A 21,603-nucleotide genomic window follows, 5' to 3' on the forward strand; every position below is an offset into this window, starting at 1 on the left:
TCCCCCACCCCACCAACCACCATTCTTCTCCCTGAGTTCAACTAGTTTAGAATCCACATATAAGTGAGATCATGAAGTGTTTACCTTTCTGTGTCTGGCTCAATTTCACTTGGCTTAATGTCCTTCAGGTTCACCCATTTTGTGGCAAGTGGCAGGATTTCCTTCTTTTTAAAGGCTGAATAATCCATTATAAATATATATACACTAAATTTTCTTTTAGCATTCATGGACATTTAGTTGTTTCCATATTTTGTTTTTTTTGAATAATGCCATAGTGAACATAAGAGTACATATATCTCTTTGAGATACGTATTTCATTTCCTTTGGATGTTTAACCAGAAATAGGATTCCTGGATCACGTGGTGGTTTTATTTTTAATTTTTTTGAGGAACCTCTGTACTGTGTCCCATAATGACTGCGTCAATTTACATTCCCACCAACTGTGTATAAGTGTTCCCGTTCTCCATATCCTCGCCAACACTTGTTGTCTTCTGAGTTTTTGATAATAGCCATCCTAATCTGAAAGGATATTTACCTGATAATTTCTCAAAGTAGGACTCTTTCAAAGTGGGCTTTAATTCTAATGGTATCAAAATTCTGAGCTGAAGGATTATAAACTCCTATCCAGGAAGTAGATGTACCAAAAAACATGGAGAGATTGATTTGGGGAAGTGGCAGTTTTCCCAGCAGTCTTGAAATTGCAGCAAGAAAGCGGTTTTATATTTGTCACTTAAGTTCAGTGTTTCATTACAATAAGGAAATTATTTCAAAAATGTCAACTTTTGACATGCTAATGTAGTTTGCTCACTGGCTAGCTGGGAACTAAACAGAAGTGAAAAGAATTTTTGTGACAGATTGAGTGACACATAAATCATCTAGTTAGATGTACAATGCAGAAATATATACTCTGAATTAAAGTAAATTAAATTTATTTCTATACCATTTTATATTAGACTGTCTTAGTTGAACTAAGAAATGCATTTTATATTACATATTCTCAGTTTTTCTAGAGGCATTGAAACTGTTGGATAATAGAGTTCCGTGAATATTAACTTGTTTGAATTGAATAATCTTTGGAATTTCAGCAACAAATGTTATTTGTTTTCGATTTCTGTTGCATTTATGATTGTTACCTTAAAATATTTCTCTTCTCTTCAACACACTAACATTCAAAGTGAACATATGCCTTTGTAAGTAAACATAAATCCAGTTCTCCAAAAATGTCTCAGTTAAAGCTAAATATAAGCTTGCTTTTCCACCATCAGATGTTTGACATCTGCACTGATTTTACACTAACAAACTGAATATTTTTTGAAAAATTTCCACCTAAGAAGGTGCTATATTTGAGGATATTTAAAATTTCTAATGTTTAGGAAGAAAAACTCAGCTTAACATATGGCAGTTTTCTGATTTTGACATTCATTCTGTTTTTTCAGCAGTTTTTGAGATGCATTATTCTCGCTCTCAATATGAGTACTCTGGTCCACTTTGATAATTATATCACTTTTTATTTCAATCTCACTTCTATAATGGGTAGTACTTTTACAGTAATCAGTTTTGACAACCCAAGAAATTAGCTGACTAATTAGTATATAAAACAAGTAAACAGTGGCATCAGCACCCCTTTGGAATTTTCCAATTCCAAATTTACTACCTCTAATTTCCATCGGGGATTACTCTTAGCTATGAAGCATAGTATCAAATAAAAAAGAAGAGGAGCAATAAATTTATTCTGAAAGTTTCCTTCAGTGCCCTTTGAATAAGATACGTTGCCTTCTATACTTTTTTGTTTTCTCTCTTTACTGGACTTACCTACTCTTTCAGCTCAACTAGTCAATTCTACCATCTTTCATGGGCTACAGTTCAAGTCTTATTTCTTCATTTTTTTCCCCCCTGAATACTCTCAGTGCTTCTCAAACTTCAGAGTGAACATGTATTTTTAAATATAGGAAGTGTATGTTTTGGACATTTTAATATTTTCTGACATCTAAAATATGCTGTACAATTGATTGGAATATTTAATTTGGTAGATTTTGTTATCCCCCCAAAGCTAGACATTGTATTATTTTATTTACTAAGAATCTTTAACTTCCTCTTTGAGTGGCCTTTTTTTCTTTTGGAACCTACTTCGTAGGATGACGTTTTACATGTCCCTCCACTTATGTGAGGGTGTCGTTTTTTTGTTTGCTTCTCTAATCTGGCTCAAATCAGGTTAGGCCCTTCATGTAAGTCAGTCCAATTTGGTCCTAAATTTCCTTTTCTAACAATAGGTGAAGCTGAGAGGAGAGAGAGGGAGAAGCTGACTGTCGGTGGCACTTGAGTTCTGTTTTCTTTGTTTATTGAAATATATTTGACACATATATACAGTATGTTAATTTAAGGTGTCCAGTATGTTGATTTGATACACTTATATGTTGTTATAGGATTGCCATTATAGCTATAGTTACATCCTCTATCAGATGTCATTTAAGGGTACAAACTTACAAATGGTAGTGAATAAATCTCAGAGATAGAATCCACAGTATAACAAATATAGACACTATTATATATATGTGTGTGTGTGTGTGTGTGTATACATATATATGTACACACACATATATATACATATATGTACATATACATATATATGTATATATGTGTGTATATATGTATATATATGTGTGTACATATATATATATACACCTAACAGACTTTATCTTAATTATTCCAACTACAAAAAAGCAATGACAATTGTGCTGTTTTCTGTTTTCCCTAAGTCTTCAATGCACTTCCCCTCTGCAATTCCCATGGTTTGATGGTTCAACCTTCACTTTGATTATATAAGATAGCACAGTGCACCTCTGATAAATTCCTCCTTTTACATAGGAAATATGTAAAGAGTCCTGTTAATATAAGCTATTGTCAGATGATGTGTTTTATAACCAATGTTGTTAAATTGGAGAAATCTGCATTTTTTTTTTTTTTTTTTTTGGTTTTTATTCCTTTATTCATAGTCTGGGGAAGTCTTTGCAGTAGCATTGACTGGCCAACTGACATTTGGAAATCACTATTCTGTATCAGAGCAGAATTGTTTTGCATACTATTTAATCCTGTTTCATCCCTGTTAATCTAGTCTCCTCATCTGAGGTGTAACTTCTTGCATTTAGGAACCATAAAAAAGTGTTCAGTATCTCCAACATTATAAATTACTTATTTATGTCTCAGAGTTTAGGAAGTTTCCATTGATAAGTGGTATGAGTGATGAGAATATGGAATGATTATAATTGATTAAATTATTTTTTAAAGCAAGAGTAGATTTCCTGTATTGAGTTCATTAATTTCCAACCTGTCCAATGGCGGTCAGTCGAGATCCTATTACAGCATGGCCACTGGCTGCTTAATTGGCAATAAAGTGAACCACAGTTACCAAACAACTCTCTTTAGTTAGATGCTCACTCTCTTGACAGTAATACTCTCAGATCTTGCCTTGGAATAGAATAAAATTAACTAATAGTGATTTGGCTATTATTGCTTAAAGCTATTTTGGCTTTCAAAATCTACTAGAGGTTGAACTTTTCCCTTTAGTGTTTTATATTTACCACATCAGAACTGGTACAATTAGAAAGTCTTCTGTCATTTAATCTTAGACTGTCTTTTGCAGCAGAAAAGTTATTTTCATTAGTCTTTTTCTTATTCCTGAGGAGCTGAAACTATATTTGAGATAGATGGAATCTTAATTCTTGGAATCCTCACCCAGCTGCTTAAAGCTGCCTGAGTGTCACGGAGGGGAGATGTGAATAGAGCACAAAGCCAGGGACGTTACTTGAAATCTCTGTGTGGCAAACCGATTTCTCTTTTCATTCTAAGTCTTAATCCTACCTGAAATACAGGATTAGGGCTCCATAGTTCTTTTTTTTATACTCAGACCCTAACCTCACACTTGATAATAACCATCAGAAGAGACAAATAGAAATGTAGCCAAGAAATAATGTACTGAGAGAAATGGAAATCAATTCATACCTAAGGTCTAGTGAGGAGCTGGTCTAATCTGTCACTCCTATGTTCTCATGAACACAGAGTGCGGTAGTGCACGGAATAGGAGAGTTACCTCAAATATTCTTTTACCAAAGGTCAATATTTTTTACCCTCTCACTTTGGGTTGTAGGATTCTATGAAAGGATGGATAAAACAGCCCCGGCCAAACCAAATACCACTGCTACCACCCACAGTGAGAAGCACAGCAACAACACACAGCATCTCTTCTGTGACTTTAACTTTTTTTCTTTAAGTGAAAGTCACTTCGAATACTTCCGTGGTGCAGTAAGTATGTGCTTGATTTGGCTGTGAGCTCTACTGTCCCCTCCCTTCAGGGACAAAATGAGTGAGTAGATGTGATAGTGTCGGGGAATTAGAAGGAACAGAATTGTTCTTTAAAAGTTTTGGCTTTTCTGAGGATCAGTAGGCAGAACTACATGGAGATTTCCAAGATTGAAAAATATGGACCTTCTACAATGGGTACATTAGCAATTTTGCTTTTCTTCTAACAGACTTGTTCACTGTGGTTAGCGTTACTGATTTTCCACCTGTAGGCACTTCGTAAATGCTTCTACTGTGATGTTCTTAATTGACACGCTACACTTTAAACTGTAGTTCTTTGTGGTGCTTGAGTGACTCAGTCGTTTAAGCGTCCAACTCTTGATTTCAGCTCAGGTCATGATCTCACGGTTTGTGAGTTCAAGACCCACATCAGGCTCTGCACTGACAGTGAGGAACCTGCTTGAGATTCTCTGTCTCTCCCTCTCTTTCTCCCCTGACCTCTCTGCTCGTGCTCATGCTCTCTTTCTCAAAAACAAATAAATTAAAAACAAAAATAAAATGTAGTTCTTTGACTTAGCTCTTTGGAACCCAATTTGTTGTAAGGAGATTTTGGAATAAATATGGTAAACATATTATAAAAGATTGAAAATCAGCTACTACTTTTCTCCCCACTCAGAATTTTTTACCTTAACCCGCATGCTAATCCCATTAACATGGCATTTGATTGCCTGGAAAATTTGATATTATTCGGAAGAATTGGAGTTCTTTATGAAATACTAGGTAAAACTGGTTGAGGTGTTCTCCCCAGAGAATCCTGTTGTGTATACTTTTTGCGTGAAAAGAAGGGATTCTTGCAAGTGCCTAGAAATACTTCCTATTTATCCTTTTTTTCTGTTTCCTCTCTCTAAGCAAGGAAATAATTCCTTTTACATATTCGTGTCACATTTCTTTTCAAGAAATCTTACCAGAATATGATGCTGTAAGACTACTCTGCTATCCTGGGGTGCCTAGCTGGCTCAGTCGGTTAAGCATGCCACTCTTTTTTTTTTTTTTTTTTAACATTTATTTATTTTTGAGACAGAGAGCATGAACAGGGGAGGGTCAGAGAAAGAGGGAGGCGCAGAATCTGAAACAGGCTCCAGGCTCTGAGCTGTCAGCACAGAGCCCGACACGGGTCTCGAACCCACAGACTGCGAGATCATGACCTGAGCCGAAGTCGGACGCTTAACCAAGACTGAGCCACCCAGGCACCCCTGTGCCACTCTTGATTTCAGCTCAGGTCATGATAGTTTGCGGGATCAAGGCCTATGTTGGGCTCTGTGCTGACAGTGCAGAGACTGCTTGGGATTCTCTCTCTCTTTCTCTCTCTCTTGCTTTGCCTCTCTCTCTCTCTCAAAATAAATCAATAAACTTTAAAAAGTATAAGTTAAAAAAAGACTACTCAGCCATCCTGACAAAACAGATGTTAGAAATAAAAACAATAAACTGTCTTTAATTTTTTTTATTTTTTATGTTTAAATTTAAGTTTATTTATTTTTAGAGAGAGAGAGAGAGAGGGCAAGAGAGGGGCAGAGGGAGACGAAGAGAGAGAGAATCCCAAGGAGGCTCCACACTGTCAGTGCAGAACCCAACATGGGGCTCGAACTCACAAATTGTGAGAAACCCAAGAGTCGGATGCTTAACTGACTGAGCCACCCAGGTGCCCCCAAAACACACTCAGTTAACTATTTTATAAATAATGGTTTATGCACACTTGCACTCCTATTTTCCCTTGGAGGAGACTTCAGTATGTTAGCCAGGAAATCTTCCACCCTCCTCAGGCCCCACCAAACACTTACTACGTTGGTTGAGTTGGCAGTTTGCTACAGAGTTTGTCGACTTGCACAAATTAAGATGAGTTTATTTTCGGCATCTTCCTTTTATGCTTTTATACGTGTGGGGCTGATACAGGTGTGCTGTATTCTTCTAACACCATGGTTGTTTTGAACAGCGGGACTCACGTTTCCTCTTTCAGTTTCTTCGTCACTTGCGATGAAATGCAACATGAGCGCGGTGATAGTCTTACATATACTATGCCACTTGTCCCCAGCTACACTGTACCATGGCCTTAAACTTCTTTTGAAGCCAGAAAGAGTACTATTACTAATATTGAGTAAGAATTGCTTTTTCCCCCCTCTATAATTCATACAATAATTGCATGTGGGAGCAGATATTTTTGTAAAACAAACTTTTAAGTAGAATCCTTATTTTGTTTAAAATTACCCATCTCTCTCTCTCTCTCTTTTTTAAAGTGGGCTTCACACCCAGCACAGAGCCCAACTTGGGGCTTGAACTCATGACACTGAGATCAAGACTTGAGCTGAGATTAAGAGTTCTCTGGTTAACTGACTGAGCCACCCAGGTGTTCCCCAAAATTATCAATCTCTTTAACCTGTTACCTAATCAGAGTTGCTCTACTGAGAAATGGGGACTTGAAAGTGTATGCCTATAGATTATTTTAACTAAGTTTACTTTCATTCTTTCAGGAAAAGCATTATAATAGATTTTTTTCTACCAAAAATACCCCTGAAGGGTGCCTGACTGGCTCAATCAGAAGAGCATGAGACTCTTGATCTCAGGTTTGTAACTTGGAGCCCCGTGTTGGGTGTAGAGGTTACTAAAAATAAATAAACTTAAAAAAAATTCTTGAAAGAACATTACATAATGGATGGTGCACAGGTACTATTTTTTTTTAAAGATTCTATATGCTGTACTTATTTTTAATTATAACTATTTCATTCTGTTTTTATAAAAGATTTTTGGATGACATAATTATGTCTAATAGAGTACTCAATTATAAATATGTGATAAAAGAATTATTTATCTAAATTTTGTTTATTTATTTATTTTTTGAATTTAAATCCAAGTTAGTTAACATATAGTGTAATAATGATTTCAGGCAAAGAATTCAGTGATTCATCACTTACATATAACACCCAGTGCTTGTCCCAACAAGTACCCTCCTTCATGCCCATCACCCATTTAGCTCATCACCCTATCCAACACCCCACCAGCAACCCTCAGTTTGTTCTCTGTATTTAAGAGTCTCTTATGGTTTGTCTCCCTCTCTGTTTTTATCTTATTTTTTTCCCCTTCCCTTATGTTCATCTGTTTTGTTTCTTAGATTCCAGATACGAATGAAATCATGTATTTGTCTTCTGACTGGCTTATTTTGATTAGCATAACTTACTCTAGTTCCATCCATTTAATTATTTTAATGTTTATTTATTTTTGAGAGAGAGAGAGAGAGCACAAGCAGGGAGTGGCAGAGAGAGAGGGAGACAGAGAATTCCAAGCAGGCTCCTCACTGTCAGCACAGAGCCCGATATGGGCTCGAACTCACAAACCATGAGATCATGACCGGAGCCAAGTCGATGCTTAACCAACTGAGCCACCCAGGTGCCCCAAGTGTTTTTAAAACTATGCTTATGTTAAAAACATTTAGCTGAAATTATTTATTATAGTCTAGTTTACTTTTATGATACTAGTAGGTCAGCCACTCACCAAGATTTTTCCTAGTAGACTCTATCTCTTTCTCTTTGTCTCTGTCTCTGTCTCTCTCTAGCTCAGCTAGATCTGTACTCTGTGTTATAAATAAAAAATCTGAAAAAAAGAACATCATCATGACTGAATCTCTATCTGGTAACTTTCTGGTTATCCTAACCTTGTCCTATATCGATAGACAGAAAATAGTTTCTGAAGTGAAGTGGTCTGAGCTTGTTGCAAAATAGCTGGAAAATAGAAGATGAATTTGTTTCACAAACATATAAACATCTTTTAGACTCCCCTATACAAGCTAGAATATTTTGTAGTCTTTAGTGTTTATTTTTATGTTAATATACACGAATCACTATGTTTTGTGATATTTAATCCTGATAAAAATATATTGATATGGATTGAACAAATGACAAACATATATTAGAATATATGTTAAAAAAGAGTAGGTTTTGGGAGACGGTAGAACATCAATTAATCCTGTTGAGTTTAGTAAGGAAACTATAGTCTATACAACTAATGAGAGTATCTTTCCTTGACTTCCACAGCATCCCTCAGACAGCACTAAAGACTGATGATAGAATTGTTTCAGTTCTTACCCCCTCCTTTCCTGCACCTTCCCCGTAAAAGGAGAGTTTAGTATGGAATTCTGATGTAATGGCATATTTCCCCCACTACATCACATACTAAGCATTCATATTTTTAACTGCTTGAAAATTTTATAAACAAGGAGGAAGGGCGACTACTGTTTCAACATCTCCCACACATTTTAGCCAATATTAATAACCAAAGAAAATAGGATTTATATAAATGAATGGGAAAAAATAAACATTGTTGTATGTAGCACATAAAATGATGGCTTGCTTAGAAAATCTTAGAGTACTAATTAAAAGAACTGTCAGCACTATTAAAAGTACCTAGAAATTGACTACATATAAGACGAACAAAAAAATTCAGTGAATCCTTTAACATAAGAAACAAGCCATTTAAAGATATAATGAGCACAATATCCTATTTACTCTAAAAACCTAATCAAATATCAAATGTATTAGTAATTGAACACTTCAGTACTTCTCAATAACTTATAGAACAACGAGATAGAAGATCAGCAAGGATATTGAAGAACTCACAACATCATCAACCAATAGGATATTATCAACATTTATAGAATAGCCTACACAACCCCAGCAGATTTCCAACAGAAAATATATCAAGATAAACCATAGCCAGCCTGGGCTGTAAAATAAACCTTAACAAATATAGAAAAAAATTGAAATTGTATAGTCTCTAGCCACAGTAGAATCAAACTAGAAATCAGCAGAGATAACAGGAAATTCTTAAAACACTGAGAAACTAAAGAGTACAATTTTGGGGCACCTGGGTGGCTCATTGATTGATCATCCAACTTCGGCTCAGGTCATGATCTCACGGTTTGTGAGTTCAAGCCCCACGTTGGACTCTGTGCTGACAGCTCAGAGCCTGGAGCCTGCTTCGGATTCTGTGTCTCCCTCTCTCTCTCTCTCTACCCCTCCCCTGCTCATGCTCTGTCTCTCTCTGTCTCTCTCAAAAACAAACATTGAAAAAATTAAAAACATTTATTAAAAAAGAATACAATTTAAAATAATCCATGGATCAAAGAAGAAGTTCAGGGGAATCAAATACATTGAACTGAATGAAAATGAAAATACAATATATCAAAAATTGTGGTAAGCAGCCAAGGTAAAGCTGAGAGGGAAACTTATAGCACTAAATGTTTATATTTGAAAGAAGAAAGTTTCAAATCAATGGTCTAAGTTCTCACATCAAGAAATTAGCAAAAAAAGAGCAAATTTAAGCAAACAGAAGGCAGGAAATAATATAGACCAGGAATCAATGAAAATGAAAAAGCAAGCATAATAGAGACAATAAATAAAACAAAAGCTGGTTCTTTGAAAAGATTAATAAAACTGACTAACCTATGGTAAGACTGACAAAGAGAAAAACAAAAGACACAAGTGACTAATATCAGGAATGAAATGGGAAATGTCAAATAGATCTTGGAGACATCGAGAGGGTAATAAACACTGAACCACTCTGCACACATATATTCAACAACTTAAATGAAATAAATCAATTTTTTGAAAAGCATGAACCATAATAACTCATTTAATATGAAATAGATAACTTGAATAGTCATACAGCTATTCAAGAAATAAAATTTGTAATTTAAACCTCTCAAAAAATAAATCTCCAGACCTTGATAATTTCCCTACAGAATTCTACCAAACATTTAATGTAAAATTAACACCTATCCTATCCAGTCTTTTCAGAAAAATAAAGAAGGAGTACTTTTCAGTTCATTTCATGAAGCCAGTAGTATCCTGATACCAAGTCTAAATATAGTACCACAAAAATAAAATTACAGTTCAATATTCTCCAAAAATATAGATGTGAAACTTTTAACAAATAGAATTCAGAAGCAGGTAAAGAGAATTAAGCACCATGACCAAGTGAATTTCATTTCACAGATACAAATATGATTCAATACGTGAAAATCAATCAGTGTAATCCATATTAACAGGCTAAAGCAGAAGCATCACATGATCATATGAGTTGACACTTAAAAGCATTTGACAGTATTCATCACCCATTCAGACAAGAAGTCTCAGCAGAGTAAGAGAGGAGAACTTTCTTGATAAAAACATGAAAAAAATTAAAACTAACATTTATACTTAATGGTGAAAGACTCAGTGCTTTCCCCTAAGACTGGGAACAAGGCAAGGACGTGTGCTTTCAACACCTGCTGTTCCACATATTATTGGAAGTTCTAGCCATGACAGTAAAGCAAGAAAAGGGAATAAAATACATACAGGTCAGAAAAGGAAGAAATACGACTTTTCCTATTTGTAGACGATGTGATTTTCAACATAGAAAATTCAAAGGATTTTATAAAAAAACTCTTAGAACTGATAAGTAAATTTGAGGTCACAGGATACAACATAAATACACAACAATCAATTGCATTTTTATATTCTAACGAGCATTTTTATATTCTAATGAACATGTGGAAACTGAAATTATAAATCCAGTATCATTTATAATTGCCTCCAAAAATGAAATGAGTAGTAAACATGACTTACATACTGAAAACTGTCAAATGCGATGATAAAAAAAAAAATCAAAGAAGATCTAGGTAAATGAAGAGCTATGCTATGTTCATGGATCGGAGTACTCAACATAGTAAAGATCTCAAGATCTCCCAAATTGATATACCAGTTTAACATAATTCCTACAAAAATCAATAATATTCATTGTAGATGTAGAAAAAGTTATTCTAAAATTTATATGGAAAGACAAAGAAACTAGGATAGCTAAAATAAGTTTGAAAGAGAAGGTCAAAATTGGAGTTATCACTCTACCAGATTTATCATATAGAGGCAGTAATCAAAACTGTGTTGTATTGGTGGAGGGACAGACACATAGATCTTTGGAATAGAATGGAAACCCCAGACATAGCATTGCCTGCTAATTGTTGAGGAAGGTGTAACAGCAGTGAAATGGAAGAAGGCTAGTATTTTCAACAAGTGGAGTTGAAATAATTGGATGTCTGTAGGAAAAAAAAAAAAAGAACCTTAATCTAAATCTCACACCTTTTTACCAAAGAACAGATCCTAAATATAAATGCAAAAACTAAAAGTGTAAGACTTTCAGAAGGTAGCATATGAAAACATCTCTGAACCTAAGGCATGGGGAAGAGTTTTTAAGCATTGCACCAAAAGCACAATCTGTTAAAAAAAAAGTAAATTGTACTATATTAAAATTATGAACTTGAGCTCTGAGAGACTTTATTAAGAGGATGAAAAGAAAAACTACTCATTGGTATTAATATTTATATACCACGAAATCTGACAAAGGGCTCAAATCTACAATTAACTCAAAACTATAAAGACAGATGATACACTTAGAAAATGGGCAAAAAACATGATTCATTTCACCGAAGAGGATATACAGATGGCAAATGTGATGTTTGAACTCTAGCCAATAGGAAAAAGGCAAATTAAGACTATGGGATGTCACCATACACTTACTACAAATATTGAAATAGAAACAGTGACAAGGGGGCACCAGGGTGGCTCAGTTGGTTAAGCGGTTGACTCTTGGTCTCGGCTCAGGTCATGATCTCACAGTTCAGGAGTTTGAGTACCGAGTTGGGCTCTGCACTGGCAGCACAGTGCCTGCTTGGGATTCTGTCTGTCCTTCTGTCTGCTCCGCCGCTCCCCCCCCCCCCCCCCCCCCCCCCCCCCGGCCAGCTCACTCTCTCTAAAAACAAAACAAAACAGAGCAGAACAAAAAAAATCTGAGAAAGAAGTAGTGACAAGGACCAAATACCAGGGAGAATGTGGAGGAACTGGATCACTGATACATTGCTAGTGGGAGTGTATAATGTTGCAGCCACTTTGGAAAACAGTTTGGAGGTTAAAAAAAAACTGTACGTGTACTTACCACACAACCCAGCAATTGGACTACTAGTCATATATGCCAAAGAAAAGGGAACTTATGTCTATATAAAGATGAACACAGATGTTCATAGCAGCTTTATTTGTAATAATCAGAAACTGGAGACAACCAAAAAGTCCTTCAGTAGGTGACTCACTAAATACATTGTGGTACATCCGCCTCATGGGTACTGCCCAGAAATAAAAAGCAATCAACTACTGATACATGTGACAACTTGGATGAATCTGAAGAGTATGATGTTGAGTGCAAAAATCCAGGCACAACAATCACATAGTAGTTGATTTCATTGTATAGCTTTTTTGAAATGACGATATTATAAAGATGCAAAACAGATTAGCGATTGCCAGGGGCTGTCGATGGTAGAATAGAGCTGGGTGGATGGGATTAAAAAGGAGTAGGGTGAGTGGGACCAGCTCTTGCTGGCCCACAGCGAGATCCTGTTTGTGAGGAGCCAGGCCTCCAGGGAGGAGCTGACCGAGCTGGCCCAGCAGACCAACCTGGAGGAGGTTGAGCTGGGTGAGGACCGGGACCAGATGGACCTGGAGCCCAACAAGGTGCGGCTGGGGCAGCAGAGGGTGCCGGCTGCTGTGTTCCGAAGTCTGAAGGAGGGTTGACCCCACCCCTGCCCCTCATCCATCCTCCCCAAATCTAGCCTATGTTTGTAAAAAAATAAAAGAAAATAAAAGAAAGAAAGAGAAGGGAAGTGGCACAAGAGAAATCTTTGTGGTGATGGAAGAGTTCTGTATCTTGGTAATAGTTGTGGTTACGTGCGTTTACATGAATATGAACATGTGGCAAAATGCCCTAATATGCAGGTTTTGACATTGTACCACAATTACGTAAGAGGGAACCACGGGGGGAAACTGAGTGAAAGGTACAGCAGATTTCTCTACACTATCTTTTCAACTTCTTGTGAACTTCTAATTTTTCAGCATTAAAAATGAAAAAAATATATATATAAAGGAATCACTACCTCATTTATAATAGCACTTGTATTAGTCAAGGTTCGCCAGGAAAAACCAATAGAATATCTATGTCTATATTTCCACATAAAGAGATTTATAATTAGAAGTTGGCTCCTGCAGTTATGGAGGCCGACAAGTCCAGAATCTGCACAGGCAATGTTCCAGTGCTAGCATGAAGGCTGGAAACAGGAAGCAGGATAGAGGTGAAAAGGAAATAGAAGCAGGAAGAGGTGATGTCCTAGTTTAGAGGTCACTGGGCAGGAAGAATTCTGTTACTAAGGGGGAGGGTCAGCAAATTACTCTATTCAGACCTTTAACTGATTCGATGAGGCTTACTCATGATGTAGAGGGCAATCTGCTTTCTCAGCCTCCTGATTCAAATATTAACCTCATCCAAAAACACCCTCACAGAGTCGCTCAAAATAATATTTGATGGATACCTAGACACTCCATAGCCCCGTCAAGTTGACACACAAAATTGACCTTCACAGCAACCTAGTTAAATATTGAGAAACTAAAAGAACAAAGTTTAAGTATAAAGGGACGTACTTGGTTTAATCCCCAATTTAGAGTTTGTCTCCTTTTGACATAGTAAGTTAAACAGAATATAACCAAACATTTTTTTTATTTTGGTTTTTGAAATTACCATTTTACTGGTAGTATTTACTTTTGGCCATTCTGAGTGTAGCAGAGCTTACTCCACTGAAGATAGAGGTTATTTTTACAGTTAAAATTCACTCTAATTTTGCTTAATATGGTACTTTAGTAAGCTATGTAAAGTCATTTGTTCTAAAAGACAAATATACACTTAAATTACTTAAACTTGTTTCTTTGTATAACAAATGCAGTTCTCCTAAGGCAAGACCCCAAAGCACAAGAGTATTTTGTGTAATAGCAAAATCAACAGAAAACGTGTATGTTCTTCCACATGCCAGTATTAAAGAACAGAAACTTGTGATTTTTAAAAAAATTCTAAGTACTTATTTATTCCTAGGTTAAAAATAAGACTCATTGTGTTAGAAGACAGATAATATAATATTATTTACAGCCTTGTAAATGATCCTTAATACAAGTCCAATTCATCATATTATGGAGAAAACTGAGAGAGAAGTTTTAAGTGACTCGTCCAAGGTCACATGACTGATACCTGGCAGAAGCTACACATGAAAAATTTCAGGTGACTGAGATTCTTCTCAGTCATAAACTTGGAATATCATATTAAGAAGTACACTCTCTTTTTCTGTGTACTGTTAAAAAATGTTTTCACTTTATCTTATAAATAGAAGTAAGATTCCAGGTTTTATGTAGTAGAATGTTTTGAGGAAGTGAATACAAAGAGGAGCTGTTTTTAACCATGCTGCTCTCATTAAAGGAAAACAATTTTTATCTTAGCTCCTTTCACTGAAGTAAAAATTAAGTAGTATTTTATCACATTTTTCTTCTTTTCAAAAGAAAAACTGGCATGCAAAATTGAATGGCGTCCTCTGGTATTGTGGAAGCAGAATTTCTTTTTTTTTTTTAAATTTGCTTTAAATTTTTGAATTTACATCCAAGTTAGTTAGCATACAGTGCAACAATGATTTCAGGAGTAGATTTCTTAATGCCCCTTACCCATTTATCCCATCCCCCCTCCCACAACCCCTCCAGTAACCCTCAGCTTGTTCTCCATATTTATGAGTCTCTTCTGTTTTGTCGCCTTCCCTGTTTTTATAGTATTTTTGCTTCCCTTCCCTTGTGTTCATCTGTTCTGTGTCTTAAAGTCCTCATATGAGTTAAGTCATATTTGTCTTTCTCTGACTAATTTTGCTTAGCATAATACCCTCTAGTTCCATCCATGTAGTTGCAAATGGCAAGATTTCATTCTTTTTGATTGCCGAGTAATACTCTATTGTATATATATGTATATGTATACTGCATCTTCTTTATCCATTCATCCATTGATGGACATTTGGGTGCTTTCTGTACTTTGCCTATTGTTGATAGTGCTGCTATAAACACTGTGGTGGCCTTTGAAACAGCACACCTGTATCCCGTGGGTAAATGCCTAGTAGTGCAATTGCTGGGTCGTAGGGTAGTTCTACTTTTAATTTTTGAGGAACCTCCATACTGTTTTCCAGAGTGGCTGCACCAGCTTGCATTGCCACCAACAATGCAAAAGAAATCCTCTTTCTCTGCATCCTCAGCAACATCTGTTGTTGCCTGAGTTGTTAATGTTAGCCATTCTGACAGCTGTAAGGTGGTATCTCATTGTGGTTTTGATTTGTATTTCCCTGATGATGAGTGATGTTCAGCATTATTTCATGTGTCAGTTGGCCATCTGGATGTCTTCTTTGGAGAAGTGTCTATTCATGTCTTTTGCCCACTTCTTCACTGGATTATTTGGTTTTTTGGGTGTTGAGTTTGGGTGTTTGAGTTCTTTATAGATTTTGGATACTAATCCTTTATCTGATATGTCATTTGCAAATACTTTCCCCATTCCGTCGGTTGCCTTTTAGTTCTGCTTATTGTTTCCTTCACCGTGCAGAAGTGTTTTATTTTGATGAGGTCCCAATAGTTCATTTTTGCTTCTGTTTCCTTTGCCTCTGGAGATTGTTGAGTAAGAAGTTGCTGTGGTCAAGGCCAAATATGTTTTTGCCTGGAAGCAAAATTTCATATCATATTAAGTGATTATTTTTTTCTGTAACTTTTCATTGCTAATTTTTACTTTTCATTACTATACTTTATTATTTTTAAAAAAAAATTTTAATGTTTATTTATTTTTTTGAGACACAGGGAGTAAGTGAAGAGGGGCAGAGAGACAGGGAGACACAGAATCTGAAGCAGACTCCAGGCTCTGAGCTGTCAGCACAGAGCCCAACCCAGGGCTTGAACTCACAATCTGTGAGATCATGACCTCAGCTGAAGTCGGATGCTTAACTGAGCCACTCAGGCGCCCCATCTTTATTATTATTTTTTAAGGTTGGGGTAGTACATCCATGTACTAGGGCTAAAGTTATAAAAGAAATTAAATAGACATTCTAAGCAATTATTTGAAAATCCAAATAAAAATGTGTTACTCTGTTACAAGTAGCTAATCAAAGCCGTCACACATTTCTTTTTGCTTTTACCCTGAATTGATTAGAAAATAATACCTCTTTTTCATTTCACTTGTATACTTACTGAGTTTCCAATTGATCAAAGACGTTACTGAACACAGTGGTTTACATTAATGTGATTTAAAAAGGTTTTATCCCTTTCTAACAGTAAGGAAGGCAGAGCTTTCTCAGTAGGGAGAACTCTGCATCCATTTGTTGAATTTCCAGGCTTTTTTGGGCAGAAGTAGCATAATTGATGACAGATGAACAAAGAATCCTAGTGAACTGGATTCACTTGGTTTGGAAAAGATACAAGTGTGCAGGTGGAAGAGAAAGGGCTAGATTTGTAGACCATTTGTATTTTTCTCATATCCTCTTGTATCTTTTTACCATTTTCATGATCCTGGACTCCCTGTGTGCTTTCACACCAGTCCTTAGGGCTCTATGGGGAGTTGCTCTCAGGCTGATGGAAATTATTTTGTTTGTTCATGTGGACAGGAATGCCTAGGAATTGGCGTCCTCCGCTGCTTAGCCCTTAAACCAGTGATGACACAGTCTGTAAATAGTCCAGCTTTCTCACCCCAGATTAGCACTGCCTGCAGAGCTCTCTGTGGGATTGAGCCAGAGAGATCCCTCATGGAACTTTGCCCCAGATTGCACCACCCTTCCTTGGCCTCTGTCCCTTCCCAGAGCAATTCCCACACTTCCATATTGAGGGTTTTAAAAAAAGCATTGAAGAAATCTAACTTACATTTAGTAATTATCCAGAGGATATGATCTTATAACTGCAGTGTCAAATGTGATTGTTATGAGTTTTTTTGAAAAGAGTACATGGAAAGCAATACCATTGTTATCTACTAATAAAACCTAAAAGAAGACATGCACAAATTAAAGGGGTTAGTAATTAGAGGGTTTGGTGATTTTTCTGTACACAAAATCAATTGTATAGTAATAACTTGTTTAAAAAATGAAATGAATTAAAACTGGGACATTTAAAATGTATCAAATAATTAGGTGGACACAAGGAAATTACAAAATTTTACTGAAACACACCATATTCGTGTGTTCAAAGTTTCAGTATGGGGGCACCTGGATGGCTCAGTTGATTGAACGTCTGACTTTGGCTCAGGTCATGATCTCCTGGTTTGTGAGTTTGAGCCCCACATCGGGCTCACTGCTGTCAGCCTCTCAGCACAGAGCCCGCTTTGGATCCTCTGTCCCCATCTGTCTGCCCCTTCCTCGCTTGTGCTCTCCCCAAAATAAGTAAATATTAAAAAAAAAGTCTCAGTGTGAAAAATGTGAAAATTTTTTCTATGCAGTTCTATGATTCGATATAATTCCAATGAAAATACTTTGTTTTGGCAAGACAGTGATGCAGAAAAAAACATATGAAAGAATTATATACAGTTATTTCATTAAATTAAAAATCCTTCTATTATGTAGGATAAATATGTATATGTAAAAATAAAAATAGATATTTACTCAATTCATTTATACCCTAAATATTCACACAATGAAAATGAGCAAAACTGTGTTTTTGGGGAAGTAGGGGATTACTTATATTTGTGACTGCCTTATATTTGGATATATACTGGGAAAAATAAGTTTTGTTTTTTTAAAGAGCAGTATAGTTCAAACGTACCTTTTCTGGCTTGGTATTTTGTGGTTGAAATGCTTTAATTGATACTTTAGCTAGAATATGGGTTGCACTTCCCTCCTCCTGACTTGAGTTTCTCTGTCCTTCCCAGAGCACTGTGTTCTCTCTCTGCCAAGCCCTCCTCCAGACTGTCAGACCTACTGGGTGATGAGGAGCCAGTGCCTGGCTCCTCTGTACTGGGTGGGGTCTCTCCCATGGGACTGTCACAAACCTTTTCCTTTTGCCAACCCTTTCTGCGCATCATCCATATTTAGCTTCTTTTCTAATACTTCACGGTTCCTCTTCCCTCTCTCCTTAAAGGCCTTTTTCCTCTGTTACTTTATTTTTGCCTTGGGGTTACGTAATCAATCTTGTTCTTTGCCGTTTGCATCTAAACCTGGATATCAGAATCCTATGTTAGGTATAGCAGGCTGGGGGACTTGGCTTCCCTCCCGGCTTTCTGGTAGCTTATTGGAGGGAGAGGTTTTCCCTCAAGCAAATCTGAGATGTATAGATATTCCAACAAAGGACTAATTCAATCCTTTGTCACTTTAGTTTCTTTCAAAATTTTATTTTGGAATTGTTGCTTCTTAATGTTGCTTATGTAGCATATCTGTATGTTTCTTTTGCTTTCTTTTATTATTTTTTCCTACTTTCTCTAATCCATTTCGCTATTAACTCTGGTGCTATTCTCTCATTGTATTGTAAACTTCTTAAGATAAGGACATTTTTTTTCTTCTAACTTTTTCTCTTAATTTCTCTATCTTTGCTAAAAGCCCAAGTGGAGTATGCAGAGTATTGCAAGCACTTTATGAAAGTTGACTGCTTTGAGAAAGTAAATACCATTAATTTCAAAATTATTTCAATGGGCAAGAAATTTCATTTCAATGGAGACATTCTAAGTCTCAAATACCACATTTTCATTTTTTCTTTGAACAATTACAGTAGAAATTCATATGTGTAATAATAATCACAGATATTATTATTGAGTTATTCTAATTTTCTAGGTGCACAAATGCATTGTCATGCTTTTCTCAAGATAATGAGGAAAGATTTATTCCACAAAAGACAGAACTGAAGCACAGAAGAGCTAAGTTGACCAAAGCTGGACAGTAAGGGGTAAAGTTGTGAATTGAATCCAGGCATATTTGATGTTATCTTAATCCCTTCTATAAGTAACAAAAAGTTTGTGAAGGCTTGCTATAGCACAATGTGGGAAATTGTTCATCTCTTCTATTTCTCTGCCCAGAAATCTTTCCTGTGTGTGATTTCTCATTCCATGTAGCAAAGTCATCATCTCCTCCTATAATAAATACCTGCACAAATGATTTTTCCTTAATGTGTAAAGATCCAAGTATAGTGTTCAGCATAAAGTCTCATTAAATGACAATTCTTATTTTTATTAATCCCTGGTACTAGTGATGGTTCATTTTTTTTTAATGTTTATTTATTCTTGAGACAGAGACAGAGCATGAACAGGGGAGGGGCAGAGAGAGAGGGAGACACAGAATCTGAAGCAGGCTCCAGGCTCCAAGGTGTCAGCACAGAGCCCAACACAGGGCTTGAACCCACGAACTGTGAGATCATGACCTGAGCCGAAGTCGGATGCTCAACCGACTGAGCCACCCAGGCGCCCCAGTGATTGTTCATTTTAAATGTTCCTCGTTAGGGTGTAGATTTGGGAATGTAGTGGATGATATGGTGACTAAAAGATTAAATATAATGATTTTCTAAGTTTTTTTAAAAAAATATTATGATCAGTTATGTTAGCACAGATTTCATTTCCAAAATTCTACCCATGGTGGGAAAAAAAATCTTTCAGATTTTGTTTTTAGTTGCACTGTCATGAACTTTTTCACAGGCTATAGAAGTGTGAAGTCTTCTATCAAATCTAGGTTTTCCCTTCATCTGTATTTTCTTGACATGGTTTCTATAAAGATAATTTTGCTTATTTTCTCAAAATAATATCATTATATTATTTTTCAAAATAATAATTATTTCTCAAAATAGTGCATTTTTCTATCCTAATCTTGTTTCATTTGTCAGTGTTCTACTTCCTTATGTTGTATTTGCATTTTATCCATTTTCTTTGACTTCACTATGTGTTTAAATGGAAATATTTTAATATTAATGAAAATACTGATAAATTAGACTACAGCAAAGTCTAGAATTGTATTCATCAAAAGGCACCGTATAGGAGATGAAAACAAGCAAAAACCTCGGAGAAGTTGTCTGCAACATATATAATTGACAATTAGCAACGGTTTTCTGAAGCCATTTTATATTTCAATATGTAGGATTGTTTATTGCTATATATTTGATAACCTTGATGACAAAATAAAATGTGTTGTAGTAATTACAGAAAATATATTTGTAATTAAGCAAGAGACACATATATTGAAAATATCGAATGAAAGTAATAACCGATGATAAAGCTTTCACCAAAGAGAGAGTTTTAAATAAAACAAAGATAGACAAAACTGCCTCTGAAGATTTAACTGGGAGACATGGGCGGTAGGGTTGCTTGTTGCTATTGTTTTTGTCATTGTTGCTCCTGGCGTGGCATCATTGTCAAAATACTTGATGAAAATTTAACCTTCTTTCCATTGTAAGTCATTAATAAGTCACTAAAATATGCCTTGGTGACAGTTTTTTCTAGGGATCATTATCTCAGAAACCAATGTGCTCCTTTCAGATGTGGTTTAAATCTTTTTTTTTTTTTTTTTTTTTTTTTTTTAATTTATGATTTGGAGCTATGTATGGAAAGAGCACAGCATTCATCTGAGACGAAACTCACTCTGGCCAGATTTTTTTTTTTTTTCCAGAAATTCCTATTATCTGTATGTTGGATATTCTTTGCCTGCTTAATGTTTTATTTATTTATTTTCTTGAGTCATTTTAAACTCTTCACCTTTCCTATTTTTTAAACTGTTTCTCTTTTTAATCTATTTTTCTTAAGGCATAATCTGTGATTTTTATTCTCTTCCCTTCCTTGTAAAACTAAAGGCAGTTTAGTTTTCATTTCTAAAATAACTTTTTTTTTAAAAAAAGATAAATTAATAAGCTAACTTATTATTTGTGTATTTCTATTTCTAATGTATGTTGTTTTTTCATGGCTTGAGTTATTTTAGTAATAGATTATAGTTTATTTTAATATAAAATGTTACTGATTTAATTTCTTCTATAAGATGTCTATCTGGCATTTGAGAGGTGTCATTCTGCACCTTTTCCTACTTTTTCTTTGTGGGAGATTTGACCTCAGTAGTTTTCTTCTGCTTATTTTAATGTGAAATTCATTTTCCTTTCCTTTTTGAAGAAGTTGTGGCTCAAAATAGCTTTTCTAAGTTCATAACTCCCTCTTCTGTGTTTTTATTGTTGTGTTAAAATTAGAATGTTGACTCTTGAGATCTGGACTTTTTTGTCTACCTCTGCTTTTTTCTGGCCCTTCTTTTTTCTTCGTCTCTATTGTGCCTATCCTATTCCACTGGGAATGGTTTTCTCCTTGACGTGAGGTCATATGCTAGCAGGGGATCTTGTCAGGTCAGTTTAGCGAGTCTGTGGGCCTAGGCTGCACCTGCCACTGCAGTCCTCGTGCAGACCT

At 35.8% G+C, this 21,603-nt stretch overlaps 1 long non-coding RNA gene across 1 annotated transcript in view; it reads left to right on the forward strand.

Moving 5' to 3' along the window:
* The window catches only part of LOC122201864, an 81,878-nt gene extending 62,518 nt beyond the window's left edge, over window positions 1–19,360 (forward strand). Inside the window, exon 4 of the long non-coding RNA XR_006194354.1 lies at window positions 19,010–19,360. This is a non-coding gene — a long non-coding RNA (uncharacterized LOC122201864). The remainder of the gene's footprint in view (window positions 1–19,009) is intronic.
* The last annotated feature ends 2,243 nt before the right edge of the window (window positions 19,361–21,603 follow it).

This window comes from Panthera leo, chromosome A1 (genome assembly GCF_018350215.1).
Source record: "Panthera leo isolate Ple1 chromosome A1, P.leo_Ple1_pat1.1, whole genome shotgun sequence".
NCBI lineage: Eukaryota > Metazoa > Chordata > Mammalia > Carnivora > Felidae > Panthera > Panthera leo.